The 14,927-nt window shown below is 55.3% G+C and overlaps 1 protein-coding gene and 1 long non-coding RNA gene across 2 annotated transcripts in view; one reads left to right on the forward strand and one right to left on the reverse strand.

The window, feature by feature from the left end:
• LOC125612330 overlaps nucleotides 1-1,575 on the reverse strand; it is a 3,826-nt gene extending 2,251 nt beyond the window's left edge. Inside the window, exon 1 of the long non-coding RNA XR_007342664.1 lies at nucleotides 1-1,575. This exon is cut by the window's left edge and continues 313 nt beyond it. This is a non-coding gene — a long non-coding RNA (uncharacterized LOC125612330).
• Nucleotides 1-14,927, forward strand: part of Xylt1 (xylosyltransferase 1) — a gene marked incomplete at its 5' end in the record, with an annotated part of 222,874 nt that overhangs the window by 116,702 nt on the left and 91,245 nt on the right. The gene's annotated exons all lie outside the window — the stretch shown is intronic.

Here is a 14,927-nt window from a genome sequence, read left to right on the forward strand (position 1 = left end):
CCGCCTCCGCCCCGACAGCCTTTGCCCGAGGCCCGAGGCTCTGATAAATGGGTTTGGGATGGGGATGGTTGGAGGCCGCCTGGCAGATGGCACCGCCAGATGACGAAGCCCCGTGCCCCAGGGCAGGGGGAGTAACCACACGGCACAAGTAGCGGCTTCTCGGCAGCGTGGCCGGGAGGCTGGCGTGGAGGGAAAGCAGAGACCAGGGTCGGCGTGGCCACACCGAGTGCCCTGGGGCGGGCACCTCGGCCTCCCACCTGTCAGTCGGATACCCTGCTCTCTCCCAGGTCTCCCAGAATCCTGCGGTGTTGCCCTTGAAGGCGGGAGGGGCTGATTGCATTGAATCCAGAAAAAAAAAAAAAATCAGACCCTGCTCATGGGTCACCCGCTGACTGCCAGGGAGGGCTCAAGGCCACGGCCAGTCGGAAGCCCGTGGTCTCTGCCCCAACTCTTCACCTCTCTGCCCCAGAGTAAGCAGCCACCAACCACCTGCAGCCGATGGACCCACCAGGCCCTGATTCGGTGGGTCCTTCCTCCTGGCCACCGGAATGTGGTGTCTCATCATTTCCACTGGCTGTGAGATGCGATTGGACTTCGATCCCTTTCCTTTAGAAATGCCAACACCAGCCTTTGAGCAAGACACGCAGCTGCAGGCCGTGGTTTGCCCAACGCCCTGGTCATGGTCCAAGTCCTGAGATGTAGCCACGGGCAAGAGCAGAGGGTGCCCCGTCCTGTCGGCCCTCCACCCTCCTCTGCAGGGTCGGGCACGGCGCCCGCTGACCCCCATTGACAATCATGTGTCACGATGGCTCTGCCCTCACAGCAGAGACCAGGTGACCCCTGCCCAGTACTTCCCCGTTGATTTTCTGGGTGGATGGGAGCCATGGAGACGAAGCAGGCCGTGCAAGGCCGGAGGTGGGCTGCGGGAGCCACCAAGGAGGCGGCCTCGGAAGGCCCCCGCTGAGGGAGCAGGGATAGTCCCGGAATGTTCTAGAAGCAGCCAGGAGGCCCTTGGGGCTGGAGCCGAGGGATCAGTGCGGAAATAAGGAGGGGAGAGGAGCCGGCTGCAGGAGGAAGGGGCGGCTGTCCCAGCAGGGCCTTTGGACGTCCCTTCCGTAGGTTGGGATCCAACGGGGGACTGTCAGAGTTGGCCGTGATCCAGGGGCCTTTGTGTCTCCAGGTGGTGCTCTTCTTTCATGGTGCTGAGGACACTTACTACAAGAGCCGTCGTCGGATCTTTAAGTGTGCAATGCAGCAGAGCTAGCTACAGGCACAGTCTCCAAGGGCAGACCTCCGTAGAATTTGCTTTTCATGCACAATTGAAATGTTTTGCTTTTCTTTCTTTTTTTTTTTTTTTAAATAAATGTTATGGTCTGTATTTAAGGCATACAGCATGATGTTATGAGATGCATATCCACCGTGAAATGGATGCTCCAGGGAACTCAATTTGCATGTCTATCATCTCATACAGTTACTTTTTGTTTTTTTTCTGGGGTACCAGGGATTGAACTCAGGGGCACTCGACCCCTGAGCCCCATCCCCAGCCCTACTTTGTATTTTACTTAGAGACAGGGTCTCACTGAGTTGCTGAGGGCCTCTCTTTTGCTGAGGCTGGCTTTGATCTCGCCATCCTCCTGCCTCAGCCTCCTGAGCTGCTGGTGTGACAGGTGTGCGCCACCGCACCTGGCAGGCTACCTTTTTATTTTATCTTGGTGAGAACAACCCCAGTCAACTCACGTAACAAAAATCTCCGACACGGTATCATGGATGACAGCGCTTGTGTGGTTGGGTGCTACCTCCCAGAGTTCATGCCCACCCATCAGCAATCCCCTTCTTCCCCTTCTTCCCTGAGCCCCGGCAGCCCCATCCTGGTCTCCGAGCCTGTGGATCCGACTCTGTAGGTCGCTCTGGAAACTCTACGACGGGTTCATTTCAGGGAGGTTGACGTGCTTAGGGCTTGTCCATACTGTGTCACACGTGTCCCTGGGTAGATTGCACACCCACACCGCTCACTCCTCCTCTCTGTGGCTGAATGACACGCCTCTGTCTGCCGGTGCCCTACTCTTCGGCCCACTCCGCCGTCCCTGGTCACGTCGGCTGCTCTGGGTCCTGGCCGGTGTGGGCGAGGCCACATGGACACGTGCACCGCTCTCTCTGCGAGGTCCTGACTCCAGTTCCTTCAGACAGATGCCCGGCGAGATCTTGCCCCACACACGTCGGGATGCCTGATATTTTCAAAAAATAAATAAATAAGCCAGGTGTGAGCGAGGGTGGATGTGGCGGGTCGCTGGGCCTTGGGCCTGCGCGCTGCTGGTGGGAAGCCTGGGGAGCCGTCAGGGGAACAGTCTGGAAGTGACTCGGAAAGCAAGACGGACCTGCCTCGTGACCCAGCCGCCCGCCTCTGACCTGACCGGGCTTTAAGGCAGTTCTAGGGACGGGGACATCACGGGGAGTTTCTCCCAAGGGTCCCAGGGAAGTGAGGAAGTGGAGGGCATCAGGTGGCGTGACCGTCACTTGGTCATCAGGGCTTGTCGGTTTTCTTTGGACACAGAGGCCACTCGGGGCTGCCCTCTCAGCAGACGGCATTGAACCCCTACCATGCCCCGGGCAGCGGTGGCCCACGGTTCCCCAGGTCCGAGGTGTCCCAACAGGCCAGTTCCTCCCTGCCTTTTCCTTCCAAGACACCTGGGGCCTGTCCCCTCCCCCCAGTCTTGGGGTCATAAAGGAAGCCAGCTGCCACCTCGAGGTTTTGAGAAAGCACAGCATGTGGGTCAGGGGTGTCCCAAGGGCCCTCCGTCTCCTCCCCCGCCCCTGCCTCTCCCCCGGGATGTCCCACCAGCTGTGTGACCACTGTCATTCTGCTGCAGAGCTGTCATTGGGGTGTGTTTGTCCCCCTACCTGCCAGGCCTGAGAGCTGGGCTGAAAGGTTTGGGTGCAGAGAGGAGGAGAACCCCGGCCCCCCGGGGAAGAGAGCGAGGGCACTTCCTGCTGGGCCTGGGCACAGCTTCCAGAAACTGCCCGTATGAAGAAGCACTTCCTGTGCAGGCGCATCTGCAGCCAGAGGGTGAGAGTCTGTGACTCCCTCCTGGGCAGGTGCCCGCGGTGGCATCTGGAGAGCCCGCCATCAGGAGTGCATTTCCAGCTCCACGTCTGTGGACCGCGGCTCAGGGCAGCTCTGCATCAGGGGCCCGGGGCCTCGGCTTCCCTGTTTTTGAGGACGGAGGGGCTGTTGGAAAGCACAACTGGCATCTCCAGGCCGCAGCGGGTGGCCCTGGGTGTCTGCCCACGATGCCTGCGACCTCCCCTCCCCCTGACCAGGGTTCACCCGAGCACAGCACCCTTGCCTGAGTGGCACATGGAGACACGGGCAGGCTGGGCTCTGTCACCAGGGACGTCGCAGGACATGTGCTCCAGGGTCTATGGTTGGCAAGCTCTTGGGTCATCCACGGGAGCAGAATCAGAGATTTTTCTATCTAATCACAGAGTGAACATAAAATTGCAACCATGACTCTTCGTGCCTTCTGCAGAGACGTGTAGCCATGGTTAATAGTTGAGCCAAGAGATGAAGCATTAACTCAAGGCATGTACTCAAGGAAGTGGCATAAAGAGGCCACAAGAGCATCGTGTGCAAAGGCCCTGTGGTAGGAAGAGGGGGGACGTTTGAGGAACTAGGGAGACCACCAGAGGAGCCATGAGCATGAGCAGGAGGGTCTGACTCCCTTTCCAGCCAAGGTTTTGGTGATCACCATCTTCACTTTGAGCATGGAGAGTGGCTGAGGCATCTCATGGGAGCAAACTGAGGTTGCTGGAGAGAGAACAAGAATCAGCCCCAAAGACAGGCATGGCCGTGGCAGACTGGGACTGGGGACAGGTCCGCTGTCCTGTTTCCTGTGCTCCTTCCACCTTAGGCCCTGACCACGGGTCATCTGGAGTCAGGCACAGCCCTGCCCTGCCCACTTCTTAGCCCTGGACTAGACACAGAGGTTGGCGACTCCAAGACAGCACCTTTCTTCAGGTCTCCCTTCCTGGGCCGGGGCTGGGGCGTGGAGCGTTTGCTCAGCGTGTGCGAGGCCCTGGGATTCTGCAAAGAGAGAGGAAGAAAGAGACCTGTTCCCGGTGCAGGACAGGGTGCAGACGCCTGGGGACCAAGGTCGCACCCAGTGCCCCAGCAAAAAGACCAGCGGGCTCTTCCTTCTAGCACAGACCTGCGAACCAGCGTGCTCGCTCCTCTTTCTGAAATCACGTGGCAGCAGGCCTAGGCGTCCATGTGGACGCCACTTCCTCCAGGTTCTCAGAAGATGCACACCCTGCCCAGGAGCTCCCCCACCTCATCCCCACTCTCCTTCCCCAAAGCCAGAGGAGCAGGGGGCGGAGGTCTCTGGACAAGCACCCGTTCTCATGCACAGGTTGAGCATGTGCCCCGCACTTTGAAAACTCTTGGTCACCTGCAGAAGCCGCTGCCTCCGGTCTGATGCGGAGGGACAGGTGCAGCCAGGAAACTCACCTGGCGTTGGAAGGGGCTGGCCACACCCCCCGGGACTGGCCTTCCAGGTGGGTCCCTTGGCTCGGGTGAGAAACAGCCAGCCAGCTCCCTTCTCTCTGCCGGTTCCTGGTCGCCGTGGTATATTTGTGTTAGTGTAAAAATGACAAAGCAATAATTTTTCATTGTATCCTTCAGTCACCCATGAGAGATTGGATTTAGGTCACAATTTATTACCCTGTGGAATTGAGTCCAATTTTTAACACCATGTCAGCCATTCTGGTATTAGAGCCTTTTAATGGCTGTGAAATTTATACAATGATAAAGTAACTTAAAACGTATGTAGGAAGAACATCAGGCAAATTGATGTGTATAGAACCCCGTGGTAAAAATTGAACAGGAGATAAACACGGGAAATGGTGATTGATTAGGGCACGTTGGGAAGAGCGCTCCCGTTGATGAACTCTTAATGGCGAAATTAGTAAACTAATTTATCCTTCACGATTTTGAGGAGGGTTTATATTGCCCTAAATCAGGATCCAGGCTGAGCCACAGAGTACAGATTAACAGCTCACCTCTGCGGGCGGCGGAGAAGCCCGTCTGCGGAACTGGGAGCCGGCCAAGGTCCCCCCAGGATGTTTCCGGCCACGAGAGAGAGGAGGGTGCGGAGGCAGAGGAGGGGACCGATGGCAGGATTAAAAAAGTGTAAAGCGTGCTCCATCTTGCAAAATGCATGCTTGCTCTCATCCCTTTCATTGTACACATATGTCGGAACCTCACCTCGTACCCCATCAGGGCGGACGATTTGCCAATAAAAAGCCAAAGACCACCCAATTTAAAATGAAGTGAAAAATTCCTGAAGACAGAGGGAAAGTCCAACTCAACGTGTCCCCTCTGAACAATCACGACTTCAGACACATTTTGTTTTTTTCCTTTAGATACCTAAATCCAAAACAGAGCTTGGCTTTGTGTTGAGGGACTCATCTAGGACGTGACGTTGATGTGGAATTTTGCAGAAAAATGTAGAATCTGGCTGTGTGATGAGACTTTGAAGGTCATGAGGAACTTTTTAAAAATGGTCATTTTTTAAAAGTTCCTCATGACCTTCAAAGTCTCATCACACAGCCAGATTCTACATTTTTCTGCAAAATTCCACATCAACGTCACGTCCTAGATGAGTCCCTCAACACAAAGCCAAGCTCTGTTTTGGATTTAGGTATCTAAAGGAAAAAAACAAAATGTGTCTGAAGTCGTGATTGTNTTTTTTTTTTTTTTTTTTTTTTTTTTTTGCGGTTGGCTCAAGGGCAGAGGCCTGTGCCGTTCTTTTTCGTGACTGTAAATCTCTGGTGTGGGTGCACCCAGCATCACTGGCCGTTCCCCTGTGGATGGACACCTCGGTGGCTGCCGGGCATTTGCTATATTGAACCACTGTCCCCTCCATTCTCCCAAAGGCGTAGGTAACCAGCAGCGTTACGACGGCATCGGGGAGAAACGAATCTGCTCCCTACAAGGGACGACGCAGGAACTTAGAGCTTAGTTCTCTCGGGACTCCCTTGTCACGACGGGCTGCTGGGGCAGAGCCTGGGGAACAGGAGCCACCAGTGACGAGTCTTTTAAATTTTCTTAGACTCAGTGCAGCTGCCCTGTCGGAGGCTGTCCCACTCTGGCAGGGTGTTCTCTCCCGTGCTGGTCACAGACAGGAGGCCGGAAGCTTCTGACGCATCCTCGTCCTCCCAAGAGGACCTGCTTTCTTCCTGGGGAGCCTCTTCGGGCCTCAGGTAGCTGCAGCTCTCGCTCCCCGTCCTCCGAGATCCCCGCCGTTCTCTTCCATGAGCGAGGACACCTGAGCTTGTGGGGGGACCCGGTGGGCGGAGGCTCCTTAGCACAGACTCCTAGCCGCGGCCTGGAAGCTGGGGTGGGGCCTGGGAAACTTGGCTCCCAAGCCTGGCCGCCCCTGCCGCTCCCGCAGGGAGGACGCCCCTTCTCCACGCCCTGCCCGTCCTCAGGCCGTGGTTCTCAGCCAAGGCCGTCCTGCTCCCCACGGGCATCTGGCTGCATCTGGAGTCTCCGATCATCACACCTGGCCTCTCGTGGGCAGAGGCCGGGCTAAACCTCCTGAGGTGCTCAGGACAGCAGGTGCCAGGCCAGAATGTCAGAGGTTCACAACTTAAGTCACCCACTCTACCCTGAGCCGGGAGGCTGTGTGTGGGACTGGGGCGTCCACTTCCAGCCACAGGTGGTTCACAGTGTGCAGGGTTGGCACGGCCATCTCCAGCGCTTCCCTCTGCCCCTCCAGCCTGAAGAAACAGGGATAGCTGGACACCACATGGTCAGTCCCGGCTGTCACCAAGCCTCACAAAATTGTGCTTAACAGTGGGAGCGTCAGGCCATTGGCCTGGGTTTCAATTCTGGCTGTGCCACTCGTTAGCTGGGTGACCTTGTCCAAAGAACTTCACCACTCTGTGCCTCATTTTTAATCTGCAAAATGAGGAGGAGATGGTGGTTGACATCCTGATTTGCAGGGGACATTCCTGGTCTCTGCCTGTTGTCCTGTGTGATTATTAACAGAGCCCCTTGCTCCCTTAGGAGTCTCCCAGTGTGGACAGTAATTACATGGTCCCTGGTATGTGGTCATGCCCTGCCTTTGCAAGGTCATTTGAGGACTGAATGAGACAGTCTATAGGAGCTGTTCAAACAGAGGCTGGGTCCCAGAAATGCTCATTAAGTTTAGCTCTTCTGGCGGGGCGCGGTGGCGCACACTTGTTATCCCAGCAGCTCAGGAGGCTGAGGCAGGAGGATGGCGAGTTCAAAGCCAGCCTCAGCAAAAGCAAGGCCCTAAGCAACTCAGTGAGACCCTGTCGCTAAATAAAATACAAGATAGGGCTGGGGATGTGGCTCAGTGGTGGAGGGCCCCTGAGTTCAATCCCCGGTACCAAAAAAAAAAGTTAGCTCTTGTGCTCTGGTGCGGGCCCCTGTAGAAAACGGGGTCACCCAGAGGTGGAAGTGGCCCACGTATCCATCACCAGGTGAATGGATACACCCCACGTGGCCTGTCCACTTGGCGGAGAATTCTGTGGGCTGAGAGAAGGCTGCGGCCCCAGAGGTCGCGAGGATATTGCACTGAGTTGAACAAACCAGGCACCGAAGGACAGAAACGGGCTGGTGCCTTCACGTGAGGTGCCGCTGTGCTCGAGTGCCTGGAGACGCAGGGTGGCCTGGGGGCTGTCAGGGTCTCCAAGGAGGGGAGAGACAGGAGTTGTTTCTTAATGGACGTAGAAGTTCAGTTTCTCGAGAGGAAGCAGCCCCGGGGTTGGCTGCCTAACATTGGGGACCCTTAACATCACCGCAGTGTGCACTTGGAATGGAGCGGATGGGAAGGTCTCTATGTCTTTTATCAGGATTTTCTAAACAGTCAGCTCTTCTTAAAGCACACAGAGACTCGCCCAAGTCTCACCCCAACCCGGGGCCATCGGCTTTGTCGGTCTCCCCCGTTTCACACACAAGCCTGGGTGACTTGCTCCGCCTGAGTCATTTCACCCAATCCTGGGGCAGTAGGGAGTCATTGATGGTTTGGGAGCAGAACAGTGGCGCTGTCGGACGTGGTCTCTAGGACAGGGATTGGCGGACTTTCCATCATGGCCCGACTTTCCACTTGGCCAGATCATTTTTAGGCTCATGAACGGGCCTGGGGGCCTGATGAGAAGCTGTTTGCAGAGCAGACCTGCTGGATGTGGCCCCAGGCTGTAGTTTGCTGACCCCATGATTCAGGGTGAGCTGCTGTGTCCTTGCGGCTGGGACAGGTGGAGAAGAGAATTGCACAAGGCAGGACAGGCACCTGCCCCACCCGCATCGTGACCCCCCCCAAAGTCGACCTTGGCGTAACCTGGCAGTGGGTGGCAGCAAGCCCCAGGTGCCCCAAGGGTCCCCATGTCGATGCCGCCTGCCCTCCCCTACCCCAACCATCTTGGAGGGAGCACCCAGGACGGGGACCCAGCTTGGTGACCTGCAGTCCCAGGGATCCCAGGCAGCCAGGCCAGGCGGGAACGTCCCTGTGCTCCTGACGCTGGTGTCTCCGTGTGTCTCGGGAGTCTCTTGGCACTCCAGCAGGGCACCCAGAGGACTGAGAGGTGCCAGTGCCATCGCTGTCTGAGCCTGGACCTCAAAGGGCAATTAACCTGGTTACCCAGCCACCCGCCCGCCCTGCCCTGTTTATCGCTGTGAACACAGTATCCGCGCACGGAACGCCATCAAGAATTTAGCTGTAATTTAAAAGGCTCTATGGGAGGACCCCGGTGGCTGATTAATAATGCATTTGTAGAGCAATAAAGACTCCAACAGATCAGTGCAGCTCAGCCTCCTGGCCTCGTTCATGCATCTGGAATCCTAGGAGGTTCCTGGGAGGCGGGGGATGGGGGGGGGTCTGCCCCCGGGGTGCTCTGTTTCTCTGGCAGGGCCCTCGTGAGATGAAATGGTTCTGTTTCTAATCTTTGGGGTCTTGCAGTTGAAGGCTGGTTCCACCAGGGGCTGGAGAGGGCACTTGGGACCCCTGTTTCAAACTCTCTGTGCCTCACCTTTCCCACCTGTAAAATGGGCTGGTGCAGCCCTTCACAGTTATCGTCCTGTTGAATGGATGATGACCCACAGCACACGGAGGAGAGTGGGTGCTCAGTCAGCACCACCCCGCCTTTCTGTCCTCCTTGTGGGAAGCCCAGATGACCGAGCTTCCCACAAGGTCTCGCCAACCCGGAGACCTTGCAGGTCTCTGTCCTGTCACTCCCCAGGCCGTTCCTCTCTGCTCCTCTGCCACCTCCCTGGCCACAGTACCCACATCTCATGTGACTGTGGGGATGCACTTCCAAGGCTCCTCACACCTGCCTGCTGCGCCCGCCTCCCCTTCCCCTCCGGGGCGGTTCTCCACTCCGCATCTGGAGTGTTCTGCTTAAGACGTCCTGAGGACCCTGTGGTTCGTCGGCCAACAGCCCCCCAGAGACGGCCCTTTGCATGACAGGGAGTCTGCAAACCTTTGCAGTGACCTCTGGGGCCCGTGGTCATCTGCCCACCTCCTTCTCCTGCCTCCTTTTCTGATACTCTGGGCCTTCCCTGCCCCCGGGTCATTGTGCCAGGACCCACCCCACCAGCCTCCTGCAGCCCCTAAAGAAAGCAGCCCCAGCTGAAGCCCTTCCCACTGGCGGACTCCCTGAGCTGACCCCGGTTCTTGAGTCTGCTTGGTGAGCGGATGCCGCTTCTGGAGCCTGAGTTTAAACCCAACTTTCTCAGTAAGCGTTTGTCCCTCGCTGTAAGAGGCACATAATGGAGTGACCACTTGCATCTCTTTCCCGGATTAGACTAGAAGACCCAGGAAGGCAGGTCCTATTTCCTTGTTTTACTAACTTATCCATCTGGTACAAAGTAGATACCCAGGATGGATGGGGTGGATGATGGATGGATGGATGGATGGATGGATGGATGATGATTAGATGGATGGATAGATGGATGAAGGATGGATGGATGGATGGATAGATGGATGAAGGATGGATGGATGGATGGATAGATGGATGAAGGATGGATGCATGGATGGATGGATGATGGATGACTGCTGAATGGGTGGATGATGGGTGGATGGGTGGATGGATGGACGGATGGGGGATGGATGGACAGATGGGTGGATGGATTAACAGACAATAGATGGATCCAGAAATGGTTAGATGGATGAATGAAAAGGTGAGTGAATCAGTAAGACAGATAGTCTGATGGATGGCTAAATGGACAGATAAGAGGAGCTTAAGTCCACAAGCAAAGAGTCCAATAAGCACACCTTTGGGACAGTCATGCTAAGAAATGACTGTTGAGAGCCACGGCCCGTCAGAATAATGCCTGGCATTTGCCAGAGGGAACGTTTGAAAGGTGACGCCAGCAAACCATTGAGATGATGATTTGAGTTAAGCTGTATATAATTGCTGTGATGCTGGATTGATTGAATTGTATATTTGACCTTTACTGTCGGGCAATAGGGCAGCTCTTGCTGCCTCTGGCGCCAGCTACTTTGGAGTTCTCGCGGGGATTCCTGGAGAGTTCTCATTGGTTGGGGAAGTGCCGGAGGAGGGATCTCCAGTTGGTGGTGTTCCTGGAAGGGCCGCGTGGGGTGGCTTTCTCCGGAGTTCGGATAAAAAAGGAGTTCTTGCTTTGAACCTACAAGTGCCTTGTGGTGGCTCGGTTATTTTGTGCCCAGCCAGACTGCGGCAAATGACAATGAGTTCCATCGGACAAACCAGGAAAGGCTGGACTTGAGGACATTCAGGGAGTGCATTTGGCAGAACTTGGCAGCTAATTGGCTGTAGAGAGGGGGAGGGGGCGGCACCGAGCAGACCCTGGCCTGTCCATTAGACTGGCGGAAATGGAGCGCTTTTCCACGTCTGGGACACAGGGTTGATGACCGTCCCCACCTCACTGTGGGGAGACTGAATAAACCAGACCCCGTTGCCTTCCAGAGTGATGAATGGGAATAGGTTACAGATTTTACAAGGAACGACTAAAACTTATTTTCGCAAGGGTTTGGCTGACTTTCGGGGATGGGGTGGGCGGATGGAAAGGTCAGGAGAAAAATACTCTGTCGGCAGCTCGTTATGAAACAACCCTCCAGTCTGTGCCCCAGATACACCCCCTTCCCGGGGAGGAGGATGCTGGGCGAGGCCGGGATGGCCAGACACGTACCAGATGCCCACCAAGTGTTTGTTGAATGACTAAAGAATGAACAAAGACCTTCAGTCGGATCCAGAGCTGGCCTCGCACCTGGAGGCTTGATGATGAAGGCAAAGAGCTGCCTCCCCTCGGCTGCCCTTTCACCTAACAGATTCAGAACCAGGTGACACACACGGTCCCTCAGGTGGTACTGAAGAGCCCCTAGATTTTGCCGACAGGCCACCTGCAGCACTGACGCTCCCATGGTCTCCTAGAGAGTGGAATTAGACCCCAATCGGATCCTTTAACAATGCTGGTGAGGAATGCAGGTGATTGCCGTCTCCGGATTCTAATTACACCTCTGCGTCTCAGGAAGGAAGCGGCCTTTGCCACGGGCGCCCTCCACGGCTCCTCTGAAACCCAACGCGACTGGGATAATTACCTGTGTGCTTCCGGAGGCCGTGAGAAAGGTTCTGGAAACGGATCCACTGCTTGTCAGGGCAAAGGGCATTGATCTCCAACCCCGGACTCCACCCGTCCCTTCTACCAGGTCACCCAGGTGGGCGTGAGAGGGCAGGGCAGGGGCCACCCCGGGGCGGCCAACCTGCAGGTGAGAAAAGTCCGTTTGGAGGAAAAATGTCTCTAACTTGTCTTCGCTCCCCACTGGGAGTGGGGAAAAATGCCGGAAAGCATAGCTCTAACTGTATAATAATAATAATAATGATAATAATAATAGATTATTTACTGAGTCCTATTATTTCCACCTTAAGAACGTTAAAGTTCGAGATGCACCAGATTTTACACCAAGTAACGTGGCTGCGCATCCTCTGATCCTTTGTCCTGGAGTTGTTCTTCGTGTTACGGTCTGTGTGGAACAGCCACTTGAATGCTGACCGTCCCCACATCCGCCTCTTGCCAGAGTCTCAGAACCTACCCTCCGTGGCTCAGGAGATCTTCTTGGTTGCATCGAAGCCCTAAGCCCCAGAACTTGTGAGTGTGACCTGCTTTGGAAACCGGGTCCTTGCCGGTGCTAGAGTTGAAACGAAGCCATTAAAGTGGCCCTGATGCAGTGTGACTGTGCCCCTACGGAAAGGGGAAGTTGGGCCCAGACACACCCAAAGGGAGAACAGACAGGCCCGGGGGGAACTTGCAGGTGGAGACTGGGGTGGTGTCACTTCATGGCAAGGGATGTTGACGCCCGTCAGCCACCAGCTGCGGGGAGAGATCCTCCCCCAAGCCCCTCGGCAGGAACCCAGCTCGCTGACTCCTTGGTCTCGGGATGTCCGGCTTCTGAAACTGTGAGGCGGTTGATTTGTGCTGCTCACGCACCCAATCGGGGTTATTTTGTTCGGGCAGCTGCAGAACATTAATGGGCCAGGGACATCGCCGCTCAGATGGCCCACCAGCTTCGGCCGCTCGATCCTACCCCCTCAGCCAAAGCCAGGCTTCTTAAGAATATCCTCCACATCAGTCGGAGATGCCAACACTGATCAGTCCCTGCATTGGGAACGTCCTGCTGTCTTCTAGACGCTGCTGGCCTGGGTCTGGGTCCGGGGGCCTCCCTCAGCCCCTGTGTTGACGCAGGATGCTCAGAGGTGAGATGACCGGGTTGTGAGAGCTAACGCCGAGTCAGTCCTTCCTCGTTTGAACCCGTTGGGTGGTAGCTGTAGGCAGGTGGGGCGTGGCTGGAGGAGGGGGGCCACCGTAGGCCTCCTTCCGGTGACCCCTTTGACTGTCTCTGATTCCTGGTCCTCATGAGCCGAGCACTCCCTCACCACACCCCTCCGCCATGATGCTCTGCCTCACCTTGGACCCCAGCCATGCACTCAGCCAACCATGGACCGAACCTTGGAACCAAACTCACTCTCCCTCCTCAATCCCTTGCTAATGATTAAAAACTGGAGGCCCCCATTGAAATGCCCAGATTTCCAGCTTCCCTGGAGATGGATGGAAAGATCCGGCAACCTGGTGTCTGAAGCTCAACCTGGTGCCCAGTCTCACACCAGGCCCTCCTCCCTCGGAGGCCCCGGCCCCTGTGGCTTGCCTGTCCAACCCTGTCAACAATAACGTACAGGATGGTGGGGCCGTTCCAGCCCACTGGGTTAAGTGAGGACAAGATCCTACAATTCCCAGTATGAGGAGAAACCCGACTGTCCCCAGTTCCCTCTCAGAAGCGTCTCCACCTCTTTGTGATTTGGCCCCTCCTTCCCCCCCACATGTGCACATGATGGAGAACAACGGGTGTGGTTAAAATACCCAATTGGTGACACCCAGGAACAACTCGGACTCAGACAGAAGCTGCTCCTTAGAGGACACTCGGATGCCCTGGCCAGTCTGCTGCATTTCTGGGAATGGTCGCAGGCACTAGGCAGATGTGAAAGCTACGATTAAGCCTGAAAGCTACGATCAGGAGAGAGACCATCCTCAAAGGAACTGCTAAGAACACATTTGTCATCACGCCCCACTCGGTATCCTGAATGCATAATTCCTGCCGTGACTCAGCACATCTTGGAGGACTGAGAAACCCAACAGTCCCTCTTGTACGCATAAAGAATACTGAGAGGCACAGAGATGGAGGTCCTCCAAGTTCAGAGACTGCTTTCTAGCTGTGTGGCCTTGGGAAGGTCACTCGACCTCTCTGAACCTCATTTGTAAATGGGGTGCCAGTTCCTCGGAGGGATGAGAGGACTAGAGAGGTTTCACTAGGCACCATGCGTAGCACACAGTAGGTCTTAAAAAATATGCAACGATCGTGGTGATTCAGACTGCAGACTCCAGGCCACTCTCAACTCGCTTAGTCTTGGGAACAGCCGAACAGCTTCACCAGACTTTTCTGAGATCAGGATTTTCTTTCTGAAAATCCAGAACATATTTAATTTCAAACATCCCTTCCAGAACTGGATTGGAACACGCTCTTCTCCACACTAAAACAAAGCAATGTATCAAACAAAGCAAGAGGGGACTACTTTTTTATTATTTTTTTCCCCGGAAGTTTCTCCATTTTCTCATAATGAGAGATCATTAAAATAACCAGGAGACCAAATGGCACCAAATTAATAAAAATGTAGATCAAATGGTCCTCCGTTACCTATTTTTGCTCAGTCGCAGTCGAGGAACGCATTGATGAAACTGCCAGCAAAGCGTTATGGCCATATTCATTACGACGGTGCCATCTATCTTATTATGATAGGATAATAACTAACACAGTCTTGCAGACGGACGTTTCTCCGTGGGCTAAGTCATCATTCACTACGGCTCTGCCCCAGACAACACTGGGTTCCTTTCACCCCTGGCGGAAGCAGCCTGAGGGTGGGGGAGGAGAGAAGCTGGTTTATTTCTGTGTTGATCATGTGGCTCAGCCTCGGGGGTCCCGTGGGGACAGCACTTCAAGTGCACTAGGAAGTCTATCATGATCCAGGCAAGATCTTAGAAATGTCAGAAAAGACAGTCAATGAGCTGGTTTTATTAGATTGTTTTTGTTTCCACCGACTCCAAACCCAATAGCGGATTCGATTGATTTCTCGTGGGCTTATTTATCCACGGGCTCATTAATTCATTAGGGGCTCATTCATTATTCATAGGGAGTCGGAGGACCGCCGTGCTGAAGCCCAGGTATCTCAGGACCTGGGAGGCTCCCAGCCAAGTGGGAAGGGCAGAGACGGGGCTGATTGGTCACTGTCAGTGGGGACCCTGAGCGAGCGTTGTGGAGGCTGAGATGGGAAGGACCGTACAGTGTGCAGGTGGCTTTGGGAGGGAAGATCCTAGAGCC

This window comes from Marmota marmota, unplaced genomic scaffold, assembly GCF_001458135.2.
Source record: "Marmota marmota marmota unplaced genomic scaffold, marMar, whole genome shotgun sequence".
Classification (NCBI taxonomy): domain Eukaryota; kingdom Metazoa; phylum Chordata; class Mammalia; order Rodentia; family Sciuridae; genus Marmota; species Marmota marmota.